General features: G+C 43.1%; 1 long non-coding RNA gene across 1 annotated transcript; it reads left to right on the top strand.

The window, feature by feature from the left end:
* Nucleotides 1-4,629: 4,629 nt before the first annotated feature.
* Nucleotides 4,630-14,025, top strand: LOC134483631 (uncharacterized). The gene is made up of 2 exons (XR_010060450.1): nt 4,630-5,043; nt 13,684-14,025. It is a non-coding gene; the product is annotated as an uncharacterized LOC134483631 (long non-coding RNA).
* Nucleotides 14,026-14,936: the final 911 nt, after the last annotated feature.

Here is a 14,936-nt window from a genome sequence, read left to right as displayed (position 1 = left end):
TGTGCAGCCCACAGCTTTATCAGTGTGCAAAATTCAAGGGTCTCAGCAGAAACAAGCAGAATGAGAGCCATTCTGTTGCCATTTAACAGAAACCTTTTTGTCATGGTCTCAAATCTTCCTCTTCTTGTATTCTCATAAACTATCCCAGACCCATAGAATCATTCAGTCTTTTTACACATTTGTTTAGTTTTTACAACCCTTCTAATTGTCTTGAATTCAGATAGTTAGCAAAAAAGGGGTCAAGATGTTTGACAGAGCAGTGATGACTGCTGTACTAACCACATCCCCAACCTCTCCCTGTTTCCACCAGTCACTGAGTCCAAAATCCAACATCAGAGCTCGGTTTGGGTTGGGGTAGATGAAGGAGAGAGAGAGATAAAGAGGAAGCTGACCAGGGGCATGGAAAAAGAAAAACAATCCAGAGCAAAAGCCGAATCAATTGATAGCTGAAAAGATGAGGCAGCCCCAAGAGATCAAGGAATGGCAATGACAGCAGTTGGAGTGGCCTGGAGCTATCCTAGGGATAGAGGTTGGAGTTCTTTCATGGGCCTTTTATGGGATTGCTTCTAGGGCTATAAGGGCAGGCTGGGTTCATTTAGAGAGCAGACGCTGCATCAGGACCCGAGGGAACAACTGAGTGTTCTTCCTGGCAACCTGGAACTTTGGGCTTTGTTTTATGTTTGCATACATTCTCAACCCTGACCCCTGTCTCTCTTTTTTCCTTCCTTCCTTCCTTCCTTCCTTCCTTCCTTCCTTCCTTCCTTCCTTCTCTCTCTCTCTCTCTCTCTCTCTCTCTCTCTCTTTCTCTCCCTCTCTCTCTCCCTCCCTCCCTCCCTCCCGGTCTCTCTGCCTCTCTTCTCTATCTCTCTTTGTCTTCTCTAACTCTCCTGCCTCTGTCTCCATCTGTCTTTCCTCCTCTCTCATTGTGTTTGTCCCTTTGTTTCCATCTCCCCCAACCCCGTGAGAGTGTGTGTGTGTGTGTGTGTGTGTGTGTGTGTGTGTACATGTGTGTGTGTAAAGGGCAAACCTAGAGTTACAGGTTGGAAAAAGGTGTATATTTGTTTTCAACGCCTATGTTTACTTCACATAAGGAGCAGATAAGAGCATTATATACTGCCATGTGCCCATTGCTATTCTGAATGTCTTACATGTTTTAGTTGGCCAGCCTCTTACCTACCTGGTACCCATTGCTACTGACATCACATTACACAACAAGGGACTGACATACAGGGTGAAGGAAGAGAAGTGGGATTTGAACCCAGGCAGTTGACTCCAAAGTCTATGCTAAGGTAATGTTCCATATGGACTGTGTTTGCTGGACCAGTCAGTGTATATGCCTTTTCTTTGATTCACTCTATTCATATGGAAAGGTTCTGATTGTGAGGCTCCATGGCCTGTGAGTTGTCACTGTATGAGAATAAAACAAAGAGAATGGCATCCTCTCTTTGTCCTGAAAGAGCTGTCAAGTGCATTGGGAGAATGTGCAGTGTGGTAGCATTTGTTTTTGTTTATCTAATTAGGCAGACCTTTAAAAGGTCTGCGGTTCTCCACATACCATTGTAACATCATGATGGAGAGCATTCAGCATTCACAATAAAGAACTCTATGCGTTCCAACATAGAATACAAAATGACCTTCAGATATTATTTCTTATTGTGATGTTCACTTCTCTGTGAAAATACTGTGCCTTTCATCAAAATGCAATGTCTAGATGATGAACTATCATATATAATGTTATGCATATACATATAAATATATCATATATATTATATAGAGAATTTCTAATTCGTGTGTGTGTGTGTGTGTGCGCGCGCGCGCGTGCATATGCACACATGTGTGCAAAACCCAAATATAGACTTCATCTACTTCTGTCCACACTCAATCCTGGGGGTGTGATGAGCCTATACATGGTGACAAGGACCCCAACTCAGGCCCTCATGGTTTGCACAGGAGGCACTTTTCTAACTGAGCCATCATCCCAGCCCCACCCTCACCCCCTGCCAGTCTCGTTTCATTATCTGCCGTACACTAGGAGAAATAACTTATCCCCAGAGTTCTCTCAGGTGTCCTTCAACACTTTAAATGCATGTGACACTATGTCTCAAATCCCATTCATAGTGCTTGATGAAGTGCATGAGAACCCACCCTACAAAGACACCAGAGCCACCACAAGCATCTCTCAGGATTTTCCATCTGTGATTCCCGTCAGCTTTTCATAGGCATTCGCCACACCAGCAGTGTGTTGTTTCAAATGTATGACGTGTGTGTTTCAAATTGCATGTGCCTTAAGGCCTGCAATGGGCATGAATGGGCATGGTGGTTCATCTATAACCTGAGCACTTATGAGTGTCACTGAGTTACTGCTTCTTAGGACAGAACTGAGAGAAGGAACCAGGGAAGCACCAGGCCTTCGCTTACAGAGGAAATCTGCTTGACAGTTCTTTCTTTTTGGTTCTCAATTCCTCTACTCCTTTCTTTATCCTACTGCTGAGTAGAACAGTCCTGACTCCATCTCTGCCAATATATTTCCCATTGCTGTGACAGAAATAGCTTGCCATTTATTCTCAATTACCATGAAGCCCAGTAACAATTATACACGTCATTAAGTATGTGTCACATTAACTTTGTTATATATTTTAGTTAAACACTGAACTTTGTATGCCTATCGTCTTCATATTTATAGATCACGAAGCAGGGACATTAGATAGCAGCTAAGAAATAAGTCAGAGAGAGCATTTGTATGCAAAAGGGAAAGTGTCACTGGGGAGTCAGTAAGACTTTCTACGCATGAGTAATTGCCCAAGACTAATCAAAGAAGCAAAATAAAAAAAAAACAGTGCTTTCACAGAGGTCAAATCTAGACTGTCTAATAAATACATTTCAGAAAAAGAAGTTCCAATTGCAGAATACATTTATTAATTATGTACAGATGAAAAAATCTTGAAATTGTTCAGGTCAATCAATTTCTCCACCTAATCGCAATTATAGGAGGATTATACATAGTCTGTTTTTTTCTTTCATATGAAAAGGTTAATGGGCTGAGTAACTTCGTAGCATTGCATAATGAATTGTGAACAATTACCAAGGACGTCTCTCTACTTATTTTCTCTTCTCTGCTGATGGGAACTGAGAATCTTATCACCCTGCAGGGACACTTGGTGACTTCCAATTCCACAGGTAAGAAGGTAAGGATAGATTACGTAGTAGGAGTTGATGAAGAAGAAAAGCTGTGGTGGAGTGCTAGTTCCCTAAGGGAGGGTGGAGTGGTGAGTTCCTAACACTGGATATTGTGTGTGGGTGGACCTTGGGCCCCCTAACACAGGATAGAATCTCTGGGTGGTCTGTGGGCTCCTGACACAAGATGATATCTCTATGGACTGTGGGTCCCAACGTAGGATTCTATTCCTCTAGAATACACAGATTTTAATGAAAGTGTGTTGGGGAGTCAGTCTCTCTCTCTCTCTCTCTCTCTCTCTCTCTCTCTCTCTCTCTCTCTTTCTCTCTCTCCTGGGCATCTTTTACACTGGGTCCATTGCACAGTGCACTTAGGGGCTCACCTTGGCATGGGCCCTCCGAAGTCCCCCCTCCCCCCACTGCATTATATTTTATAACAAGTTGAGGCAAGAAGACTGCATGTTCAAGGTTGTCTTAGGCTACAGAATGATTTCAAGGCCAGAACGAGCAATTCAGGAGGACGCTGTCTCAAAGCAAAAAGTGGGCAGAGGGCAGAGGCAACAGCTCAACGGTAGATCGCTTGCCACAGATGCACCAGATCCGAAATACCATCCTCATACCGCAGAAAGAAAATCCACCAGAATAGTTCCCTTGAATATCACACATCATAAAACACCAAATCTGACTTCACTCATACAAGTCCCCACACTCAGGAGACATGGCAGGAAGATCACAAGTCAGAAAGTTGAAGACCTGACTGGGCTACGCCATAGCTCTCTCAAAACAACAGAAAACACTGCTTGGGCATAGGCAAGGTGCACATATCCAGGAAAACACCAGCGTACTGTGGGGCAGGGAGAAGCATTTGGAAAGGACAGGATGTAATGTCATGATGTAAACGTTCATTCTGCTCTTTTGTAGAAAAATCCAGATGGAATAGTATGGGTCCCGAGAAGATGAGGTCTGTAAGGGTGAGCAGGAAGTCAGTCCATGCGAGGCTGCCAGGCGGGCCCCGTGGAACAGTTAAACCCCTGCATAGTTCTTCTCCACTTTCTGCCACCTACAAACAAAGAATGGGAAGTGTTCCACCTCAGAAGAGGTGGCCATGGGACCCACTTCTGGCCAGTGAAGTATACAGGGCATTGACAGAAGCTACACACCTTTTTCCTGGTGATTATTGACGTTCATTCAGTATTTTTCCTCATTAACTTATTTACTATACAGCCTGATCGCAGACATCTGCCCTCCTCCCAATTCTGCCCTACACCCCATCCTCCAACCCCTTTTCCTCTGGGGAAGGGGGCATCTCCCCCTCCTGCTAACCACCAGTTGAAGAGCATGCTGGGACACGACCTAGGTCCCCTAGGCGAATGTAGCAGATGTGCAGCTTGACCTTTATGGGGGTCTCCTAGCTGTTAAAGCAGGGGCTGTCTCTGACTCTGTTGCCTGCCTGTGGATCCCTTTCCCGTAGCTGGGCTGTCTGGTCTAGCCTCATTGAAAGAGGATAGTCGTGCTGGGACTTGAGGTAGCAGAATTCTTATGAGGAGATTTCTTACATCTCGCCGTGGAGAGATAAGAGTAAAGGAGAAACCACTGCTTGTTTTCCATGCTCCCTGCCCTTGAACATGGTGTGTGAGCACAGACTTCTGGGAAGGAATTCGGGCATCACAGAGACAGCCATACAAGCACCTGACCTGGCGAGGGCTTGAATATGCACGGGCAAACAACAGCTTCCAGATTTCTTGTTTTCTATTTCGTGCTTGCTTTTTAAGCAGTATTCAGCCAGGCATTCAGGGCAGAATGTCTTCTAACTGGATATCCAATTATCTGAGATGCGTGGCATGGAAGGACAGGAAGACTAATTGGAAGGTAACCAGCAGTGACAACACAGGCAAGACAGACTCTGTGGTTTGTTTACGTGGCTCCGTTCTGTTTCCCAGGAAAGAAAATGTCAGCATGTGTGGGCCTGGATGTGAAGCCCGTCTCTCTAACTAGTTGTCAAACTGTGGATGGTATTTTATTGTATCTTGTAATGCTAAGAGGACATCTCCGGACTCAGGGGTAATTAGCACTAATTAAGCTGCCTCTCTTTCCCCTGGTGCTTTGTATTAAATACAGATTGTGCAGATGCTCTGGGGCTGAGAGCTGTCCAGCATCTGGAGGTTTAAGAGACAGAATTATTGCCTGTAGCCAGCCAGAAGCAAAAGGAAAACAAATCCCCCACCCCCAGTCCCATGGAACAGTGGTATGGGGATTGTGGGAGGTGACAGTTCCCTTTGCTGGAACTGGAGTGTATTTAAGCGGTTGTGAGGAACCCTACATACAGGGAATATTTATGATCAAATACATTTAGCTTTTTAATAGTATATATGCAATTCAGTGACTCTCTTCTTTACAAAACAAGTAACGATTGAATCCTTTAAATGTTAAATCCCATTGGCAATGAAAGGGAAACTCGCAGTGGTAGATCATTGTGCCAACAGAAGGTTGGTTATAAAAGATTAGGGTGATGTTATAAATTCCATAGGAAAAAGTGAGGAAATATTTAGATATGTTCACTCAGATGTATTGATCTGCCATCTACCAATCAATGTCCCAAGTGCTATATCATCCTGATATGGTATTTGCCCTGACAGGCATGGTCGAATGTCAAAACACTAACGTTTAGCAGACAAGCCATCTTAAAACATACTGTGCTATTGTATTCCATATAATTATAATTAATATAGTTGGTACTTTGAAGGAAAGAAACAAAAATTTAAAGAATCCTAATTTAGATTTAGGGGTCAGGTAAATTTCCCTGGAGGAAGTGACATTGAGCTTGGGCATAAAGAATGATTAGGTATTGATAAACTGAAAAGCTAGGAGTTCTGGTAGGAAGAACAGAGTCTACTCACAGTCATCTGGGTAGAAATACTTCTGCTGGTGTAAAAACACATAATTGCACATTAAAAACAGTAAACACCAGATAGTAGTTCCATGCTACTCAGCTTTCTGACATGGTGATAACACGCTTGGGGTGACTGAAGTTATAAGGGAGAAAGGTTTATTCTGGCTCTGACTTTCAGGGATGTGTTAGCATGTTACAACATGGTGTAAGAGCGTGGTAAAAGAAAGCTGCTCACCTTGTGCAGTCAGGAAGCCATGAGAGAGAATGAGAGTAAGAGACCCAGAGTGGGAACAGAGCAGGAGTGCGAGGGGGAGAGGAAGGGAAAGAGGGAAGGAGAGAGAGCATGCAGAGAGGGAGCAGGAGGAGAGGAGAGGAGAGGAGAGAGAGAGAGAGAGAGAGAGAGAGAGAGAGAGAGAGAGAGAGAGAGAGATTCAGAATGTCCTTCAAACTTCTTTGTTGATGGAACTTTAGTCAATTAGATCCCACCCCCTCTGAGCTCCACCACAGCCTGGGGAACAAGTGGCCTTTGGAAGATGGCCAAGGTCCAAACTTAGCACGTTGGAAACATGACCCTGTACCCGCATGAATCAGAACTGTCCATGTCCCAGTCAGTTTAACTCCTATACTTTGTTTCCCTCCACTCTGAAGATAGAGTATTCATTGAGTAGCAAGAGGGCTCTCAGGTCATGTTTAGCACCGAGGTACAACACCCACTCTTTGTCCCTGAAGTGCCTTCAGAACTTCTCCTTCCTGAAACATCTTCCACAAAGAAAAAGGAAAGAAAATGTAAGAGAAAACCGGCCTCTGTGGATCTGAAGCACAGATCACTCTCATACTGCTTGTCTACAAAATTGCCACTTTTAACCGTAGTGCCACCTTGGTCTTCCAACTGGATAGAAAGGCTGTTTATTCATGCTTAGAAAAGACGTGTGTGTGTGTGTGTGTGTGTGTGTGTGTGTGTGTGTGTGTGTGTGTGTGTGTGTATGTGAGCATGTGCACACTCAAAGACAGCACATTCAGACATGCCAACACACACACACACACATACACACACACACACACACTGAGAAAATATTTGAAAGACACCACTAAAAAGAGATGACTGTTTTAGAGCCTTTCTAAAGTTCTCTTTTCATTATGTTGTGCGTATTCTACACTATGCATCGTACTGAAATTTAATGCAACTCCAACACTCATCTAGTGTGTTTCCTGTTAGTGAAATCGATTGGATCTGTCAGTTGACTTGATGTTTGAGGACGAACTATTGCCGTTTTAACTTGAAAAATATAAAGCCACCATGTCCTCCTTCAAACCTTAATTACCATATTTGTGATTGGGTGTATTATTTATATGGAACCATAAAAGTATGAGGTTTCTTATGGCCAATAGGGCATGAAATAAACAAACACGAATAATCAAAAAAGTCCTGTGTGCTGAAGAGCTTATCAGCAAGCACCTTTTCGTCTCCCCAAGGTAGCCATTCAATGAGCCGAGTGGTTAAGATGATGAAGTACCAGAGCTCTTAATTTATTCAGTCGCATTAATATTCTTCTATAGAAGAAAACAAGAATTGAGTATGAAAAATAATACAGCCAGGAAAGAGAATGCCAGTGCATGCATCGGGGCTGTGGAAACTCTCCACAGGAAAATTATCTTTCTAGGAGAGTTTGACGTTGCAAAATAATAAAGTGCCCTGGACTGTGCTTTCTGCTCTGGTATCAATGTCTTTGCCAGACTGGAGGGAATGGGTGAAGGGGGAGGGGTGCAGGCTGTGGAGCTGGAAGAGTCTACCAGCCATTTGTCACCCGGTCAGTTTAGTCAAGTTCCTAGATCCACACCCCTTAGCTTCCTCTTCCACCCACAGGATCTATCTTCGGGATGCCTCAGGGAAGACTGGAGATAGTGATTGTGGTGCACTCAATGTCAGTTCCTCCTTGATTTATCTATATGTTCATGGAGGTCTGTATACTAAACACACAGAGGACAAAAAGACTAAGAGTGGATGGGATAATAGGACACAGGATGTTGACACGGGAAGGGCGGGGGACAAGAGCAGAGGGACGAGGATGAGGAGGGTGCTATGAGTATGAGAGGAGGTGCTGGAACAGAGGGACACCACGGGTAAAAATGCCCTAAGGAAACCTGTTTTTGTGTGCGCTAATTTAAAAGAAAGGGAAAAAAGATTGATACTATCAATAATAACACCATGCCCATAACAAATACACAGCTCAAAAATCAGGCTGTCACGAAACAGTGCTGCTGACTGCAGAACCCTTGTTACTTTGCTTTTATGTGTTTACTGACCTTTTTGTCTATTTCATGAGTTATATAGAAAAGAGCATTAAGACATTTACTTGCCAGAATCAGGTATAGGAGAAGATGGAGGAGCTTTTCAAAGGGTCAGAAAATTGAACAGAGGTGTTTAGCAATGGGGGGTGGGGAACTAAGGGTAGCAACCAGAAAGTCCCAGATGCTAGGAAAGCAAGAGCCTCCCAGGACCCCATAGGAATGACATTAGCTGAAATACCCCACAAAGGGGAAGGAGAACCTGTCAAGACCATATCCAGAGGTTAGGCATGGCCCCTCATTAAAGGATGGGACCACTTACCCATCTCCAAAATTTTAACCCAGAATTGCTCCTGTCTAAAGGAAAAATACAGGGACAAAGAGTGGAGCAGAGACTGTCCCACATGGGGATCCATCTCACATGCATTCACCAAACCGAGACATTATTGCTGATGCCAAGAAGTGCTTGCTGACAGGAGCCTGCTAGAGCTCTCTCCTGAGAGGCTCTGCCAGATCCTGACCCATACAGATGCCGATGCTCAAAGCCAACCATGCGACTGATCACAGGGACCCCAAAGGAGGAGTTAGGGGAAGAACTGAAAGAGCTGAGGGGCCTTATCTGGCATCAATGGTCCTGAGAAGGCTCGATGCCCCAGTATAGAGGAATGCTAGGGCAGTGAAATGGGAATGGGTGCATGGGTTGGGGGAGCACCCTCGTAGAAGCAGGGTAAGGGGGAATGGAATGGGTGGTTTGCAGAGGGGAAACCAGGAAAGGGGATAACATTTGAAATGTAAATAAATAAAATATCCAATTTAAAAAGAAAAGATTATGAATAAATTAATGGGACAAACATTTACTTGCAGTTATTCAAACAATGCATAACCTATGATCTCTAAAAGACACACACTGTACAGTAACCACAGACACCATCCTTCTGAAGGTATCGGGTGATAAACTGATTAAGGTACTCTCTCAGGTGCTTTTCCTGTTGCTATTATTAAAAAAAATACCTTTACACAAGCAAGTCAGGGAGAAAGGGCTTAATTGGCTCACAAGTCCAGGTTGTAGTCCGTCACTACAGGCTACGAGGAAGCAGGGGATTAAATCACCTGGTCACATTACATCCACAACCAACAGCAATGAGCTATTGTGTGCCTGCTCACTTGCTCTACTAAAAAGACACACATTTTCTTTAGCGCTCCAACATGCATATGTGTGTGTGCATGCATATGTGCATGCACGTGTGCATGTATGTATGTGTGTGTATGTGTGATATGTGCTGCTGTTCATCTGTATGTCATACCATTATGTGGAGGTCAAATGAAAATGTAAGGGAATTGTTTCTTTTTTCCCACCATATGGGGGTCCTGGAGATTTAGCTAAGATGATCGGGACTAGTAGTAAGTGCATTAGCCTGCTGAGTTACCTGGCCAGCTCAATATTCTTCATTTGTATATAATTAAGGTGTCTCTGCCAAGGGAATGACACCACTCACAGTGGGTGAGTTTTTCCATCCAATTAACATAATGACAATGATCTCTCAAATATATGACCACACTCCAACCTAATCTAGACAAGCCTCCGAGGTTCTTTCCCCCAGGTGATTCTACATTTGTATTGAGTTGAAAATTAAAACTAGCTATCACAGATACCCATGGATTTAACTGACCATAAGCAAAAGCTTTATAAAGGGTGAATCATTATATGCACCCTTATATTATATACACAAAGAACCCTAATATTTAATAAAAACCAGGAGTGTTGGAGCATATGTAAGAAATGTTCCTTTAAGAGGTTCTTGGGATGAAAGCATGATCGCTAACACTTAGAGCTCTTAGGAAGATATTGGAATATGAAGGCTTCACCTTAACCACATGTGGCCCAGTCACTTTCATTCCCTTCTCTCTGCTCACTGGCCACCATGAGGGAAACAGACCCTTACATCACCCGTTCTCCTCCAGGATGTTCTCTCTCACTTTAGTCTCCAGGCAACAGAGCAGAAAGGTCACGAGCTAGTTCCATGAGCAAAAAAAGCCTTGTTTTATGTTGTGACTCCTGGATGTTGGTACAGTAACAAAAAAATAAAATAAAATAAAAACCCAAGTCACACTGTAATCATAGGAGTATCTCAAGGCAATGAAATGGAAGCAGTCTTTCCGTCCTCCTCTTCTTCCTCCTCCCCTCCTCCCTCTCCTCCTTCTCCTCAGCTTCCTCTTCCTCCTCTCTCACTTACAGATTATGTTCCTTATATCCTTGATTATAAACCAATATGAATATCTTGATTTTCATATCTTGTTTATTATAGTACAGTTAAAACTCAAATTAATATTATTATTTTAAGTCTAGAGGAAGGCAGCTCCGACCCTGAAACTCACCTGGGCACCTGGATCAACAACTGGCTTAGGTCTAGGTCTACATATAGGTCTAGGCCTAAGTAAGGTGTAGGCATACGTAAGGTATAGGTAAGGTATAGGTAAGGTATAGGTAAGGCATAGGTAAGGTATAGGTAAGGTATAGGTAAGGTATAGGTAAGGTATAGGTAAGGCATAGGTAAGGTATAGGTAAGGTATAGGTAAGGTATAGGTAAGGTATAGGTAAGGCATAGGTAAGGTATAGGTAAGGTATAGGTAAGGTATAGGTAAGGTATAGGTAAGGTATAGGTATATTGAGGCCTATCTCCTCCAATGCTTAGTGTCAACCACTAAATGCATTATCTTTTTTTTTCTTTTCCTTTCTTTTTTTCAGAGCTGGGGACCGAACCCAGGGCCTTGTGCTCGCTAGGCAAGCGCTCTACCACTGAGCTAAATCCCCAACCCCTAAATGCATTATCTTAACCATCCTTTTAATCACCCAAGGAACAAAAGAAGACTGTGTATGAATGAATGGGGAAGAAGACTTAGGAGACATTTTCCCTCTATCCATAACCACGTTGTCATCAGAGGTGTGACAAGGAGGGCTTGCTTCCCTGCTCCTTGGCACAGGGTTTGGTTGTGTGACTTGCTTTGGCTCGTGAAACACAGCCAGATGTGTCTAGGCTGTTTCCATTGGTCCCACGAGTTTCCTCTGGACCTTTTCCACTCTGCCCTCACCACACAAAGCAAATGACCCAACTCATTTGTTGTCCCAAGAGAAAGCTAAGAAACAAATTGAGCAGAGCCACTCTGCTGACCACACTCTGAAGCCAAAAAACATCTACTGACCAGCAAGCCCATGAGGATACAACACTATCGTGTGCCACCACTGTGGTTTTTTCTAGAGACTACTATTGTAATAATAGTTAATTAAAACATTAATCTTGCATATAGATATTAATGTTCAGTGGAAACACATTCTATTATATGTATTAAGGAACATATAATAAAAGTAAAGTATTTTTACCTTATTCTTAGCAGGGCTAGGTGTTCACATGAAAAGAGGTTGGGGTATGATGTCCCAATATCCTCTGGTGGCAAGCTTCCCAAGAGTTATCAAAATATGTCTAGTATCTGCAGAAATTTCTTGGTTTCAAAATAGGAGGATTGTGGAAACTGAACGTAACTGAATTAAATGTCTCTGAAACTTTATGCCGAGTAATCAGAGGCCTTTGATGTGGGCTGCGGGTCAACTGTGTTACATCCAACTGTCAGTGTGGAGACTCAGGAACTAGCATCAATCCTTGAACTCAGAGCTTTGAAATCACCCCTGAGAGAAAAACTGAGACTAACTTGAGACTAACTGAGAAGGTGGACCCAAGTCCCACTGTACACACACACACACACACACACACACACACACACACACACACACACACGAGCGCACACACACCCCCCACACACAATTCATTGAATTTGTAAGAGAGTCCACTGTACATTTCAAACCGCATGTGAGTCACCATGAGGAAGGATAATCTCTCCTAAGATTTGTATCTTGGGAAGTAGGGAGAACTGGAGAAAGCACAAGATGCTCCAGAGAACAGGAGGCACAACCTTTTCTAAGCCAACAGTCCCACAAGCCACTCTATACAGCCTTCTGTTGGAAACCGTTCCTTCCCTTTCTCTAAACAGCTTGTGTCTACCCTCATCACAAGAATTATTGAAATTATTCTTCTGCATTTGTCTTCTCTGGAAGTCTGTGACTTCCATGAAACAGGGTTGTGGTGCAATGCTTTGTATATCTTTTTTGTTTTTGGTTTTCTGAGACAGGGTTTCCCTGTGTATCCCTGGCTGTCCTAACACTCACTTTGTAGACCAGACTGGCCTTGAACTCAGAGATCCTCCCACCTCAGCCTCCTGAATGTTGGATTAAAAGTGTGCACCCCTTCCCAGCTCTCTTGGCTTAGCTTACATATGAATAAGTACTGTAGACTACTGACATAATTCCTTGTGTCTCAAACAGGAATGCATTCATTGTAGTATAATTAAAAATGGACTTGACAGGTTCCTACGTGTCACTGATCCACGCAGGGCCCCTGGTACTCTCAGACCCGGGGGACCACTCCCTGTCACCATAGGGCCATATAGAACCAACATTAATTTATCTCAGCAGTGACTTGTGTGGCACCATGCCACATTAGCCTACCTATCTTCTGGCCCCAGCAGTCTCTCCGTTTCTATTGCTAGTCACCCTGGCCAGCCCTGACCAACAGGGAACTCTGGTCCCAGCTACCTGGTTATATCAAGACTCAACAAACTGTAACCCAACAACCAGATTTATATTTTAAATACTCAATGTACAATATATCCACATAATAAACTTACAACCAATTGATAAAGATGTAAACTGCCTACCTAGTAAGATAAATTTGCCTACAGAAATCCATCCCAGCTACCTTGGCAATTCAGGACCACCAGGATCTGAGTCATCCTTCTCAGTCTCTATTTTGATTCTCCCTCCTTCTCCTTCTCCTTCTCCTTCTCTCCCTCCCTACAAAAACTTTGTCCCTGACTTGATCTAACTTGTGCCAGCTCTCACCTACATAATGGCATCAACCTACATGTATTCAACCAAATGGAGGTAGTCCAAATGCAGATGCTGCTGTCCTGTGCGAAACCTTATAACTACCAAGTTGTCTAAGGATCAAAGGTTCGATTCATTCCTAGAATGCTGTGGTACTAGGTGACACACAAATGGCCTCTCTGAGGCCATTTCAAATACGAAATTGTTTCCTGAATATTTTAGATCCTTAACTGGAAGCTGACTAAACACTTCTACTGTTGGCATATACTGTTTTGGAAATCAAAATAAAGGCTATGCCCCTTTGTGTAAATCATACCCACAGTCATTTAAACAACTGTAACAATAGACAGTTCTCTGTGCATTCCGGAAACAAATCTAATTTCACTTTTCTAAACAGGGAGGAGCTACCTTACTGCAAGAGAAGTGGCCAAGTGTGAATCGATGGTCTGTTTCACCATTTATTCAGTGAGTTGTGTGAGGATGGAGTTTGAAGGGCTTGAGAGATGGCTCAGTAGCTGAAGCCCACGCTGCTCTTGAAGAAGACCTGGGTTTGGTTCCCAGCATCAACATGGCAGCTCGTAACTGCCTATGACTACAGCTCTGAGGAAACCCAATACCCTCTCTGGCTTCCAGGGGCTCCTGCAAGCATGTGGGACATGTTAATTATATAGGAACACACATATGCCTAAGTGAAAATGAATACATAAATCTTTAATAAATTTGTATTTTCAAGAGCATACTATAATTATATCATTTCTTCCTTGTCTTTCCTCCCCCCAAAACCCTCCCATATAGCCCTCCTTGCTCTCTTTATAATAGATTTTGACTGTTCTGAAAATCTAGAATCAAGTTTCAAGTATTATATGGTGACTCCTGCCTCAAGAAAATGTCTTTTGTAGGGGCACAAGGCATGGAGTAGATGTCATGTGGCATTCCTCTAACTAACACAAATTACAGGTGACTTGCTCCAAAGAGCGCGTATCAATCAACTCGTTGTGTATCATCTAAGGTATAACTCTTACAGATGTTTATAATAATGGAATATATTGTTTAACACGATGAAATCTGAAAAGGCTCATTGCCTCCAAATTTGATTCAGTATCTTTACTTCTTCTCATTTGTGGACTCATGGTTTCACAACTCTGTAACGTCAGCTTTATTACAGGAGCAACAAACCATTTCTAACTCACCATTGCACTGTAGAGCTATCTTTGTGAAGACACACAAGCCAAGACTGCTAACACTTTGGATGGTTTGACTGACTTTTCTCCTCCTAAGTCTAAATGGATGTGTGCCATGTGCGAGACAAATGTTGGAGCTGGGATTCTTGCTTCTGACGTGATGCCTTTCCTGGACAAATTCATCTGCTTCCTTTATGATCCTTCTTAGTATAAAGGACAGGCCACCATTGTAGAGCCATTATTAAGGAGGCCAAAACCTTCGAAGTCAGAGAAATTGTCTTAAGTGACTTATGGCCCTCCTAAGTCTAATGATATCTTTAAGGTATCAGAACTTCAATTACCTTTGTAAATGTCAAAGAACGAGTGCCAGACATTCAAACAAACCAAAAGGCAGAGCTTAAAAATAAGAGTAAGTAGGAGAAAGTTTAGAGTTTAAGGTAATAGCTAAGCTCAGACCTCAATAGATGAC

The sequence above is a fragment of the Rattus norvegicus genome, chromosome 19 (genome assembly GCF_036323735.1).
Source record: "Rattus norvegicus strain BN/NHsdMcwi chromosome 19, GRCr8, whole genome shotgun sequence".
NCBI lineage: Eukaryota > Metazoa > Chordata > Mammalia > Rodentia > Muridae > Rattus > Rattus norvegicus.
The sequence above is the reverse complement of the archived record's forward strand: the minus strand, read 5'-3'. Positions and strand labels throughout refer to the sequence as shown.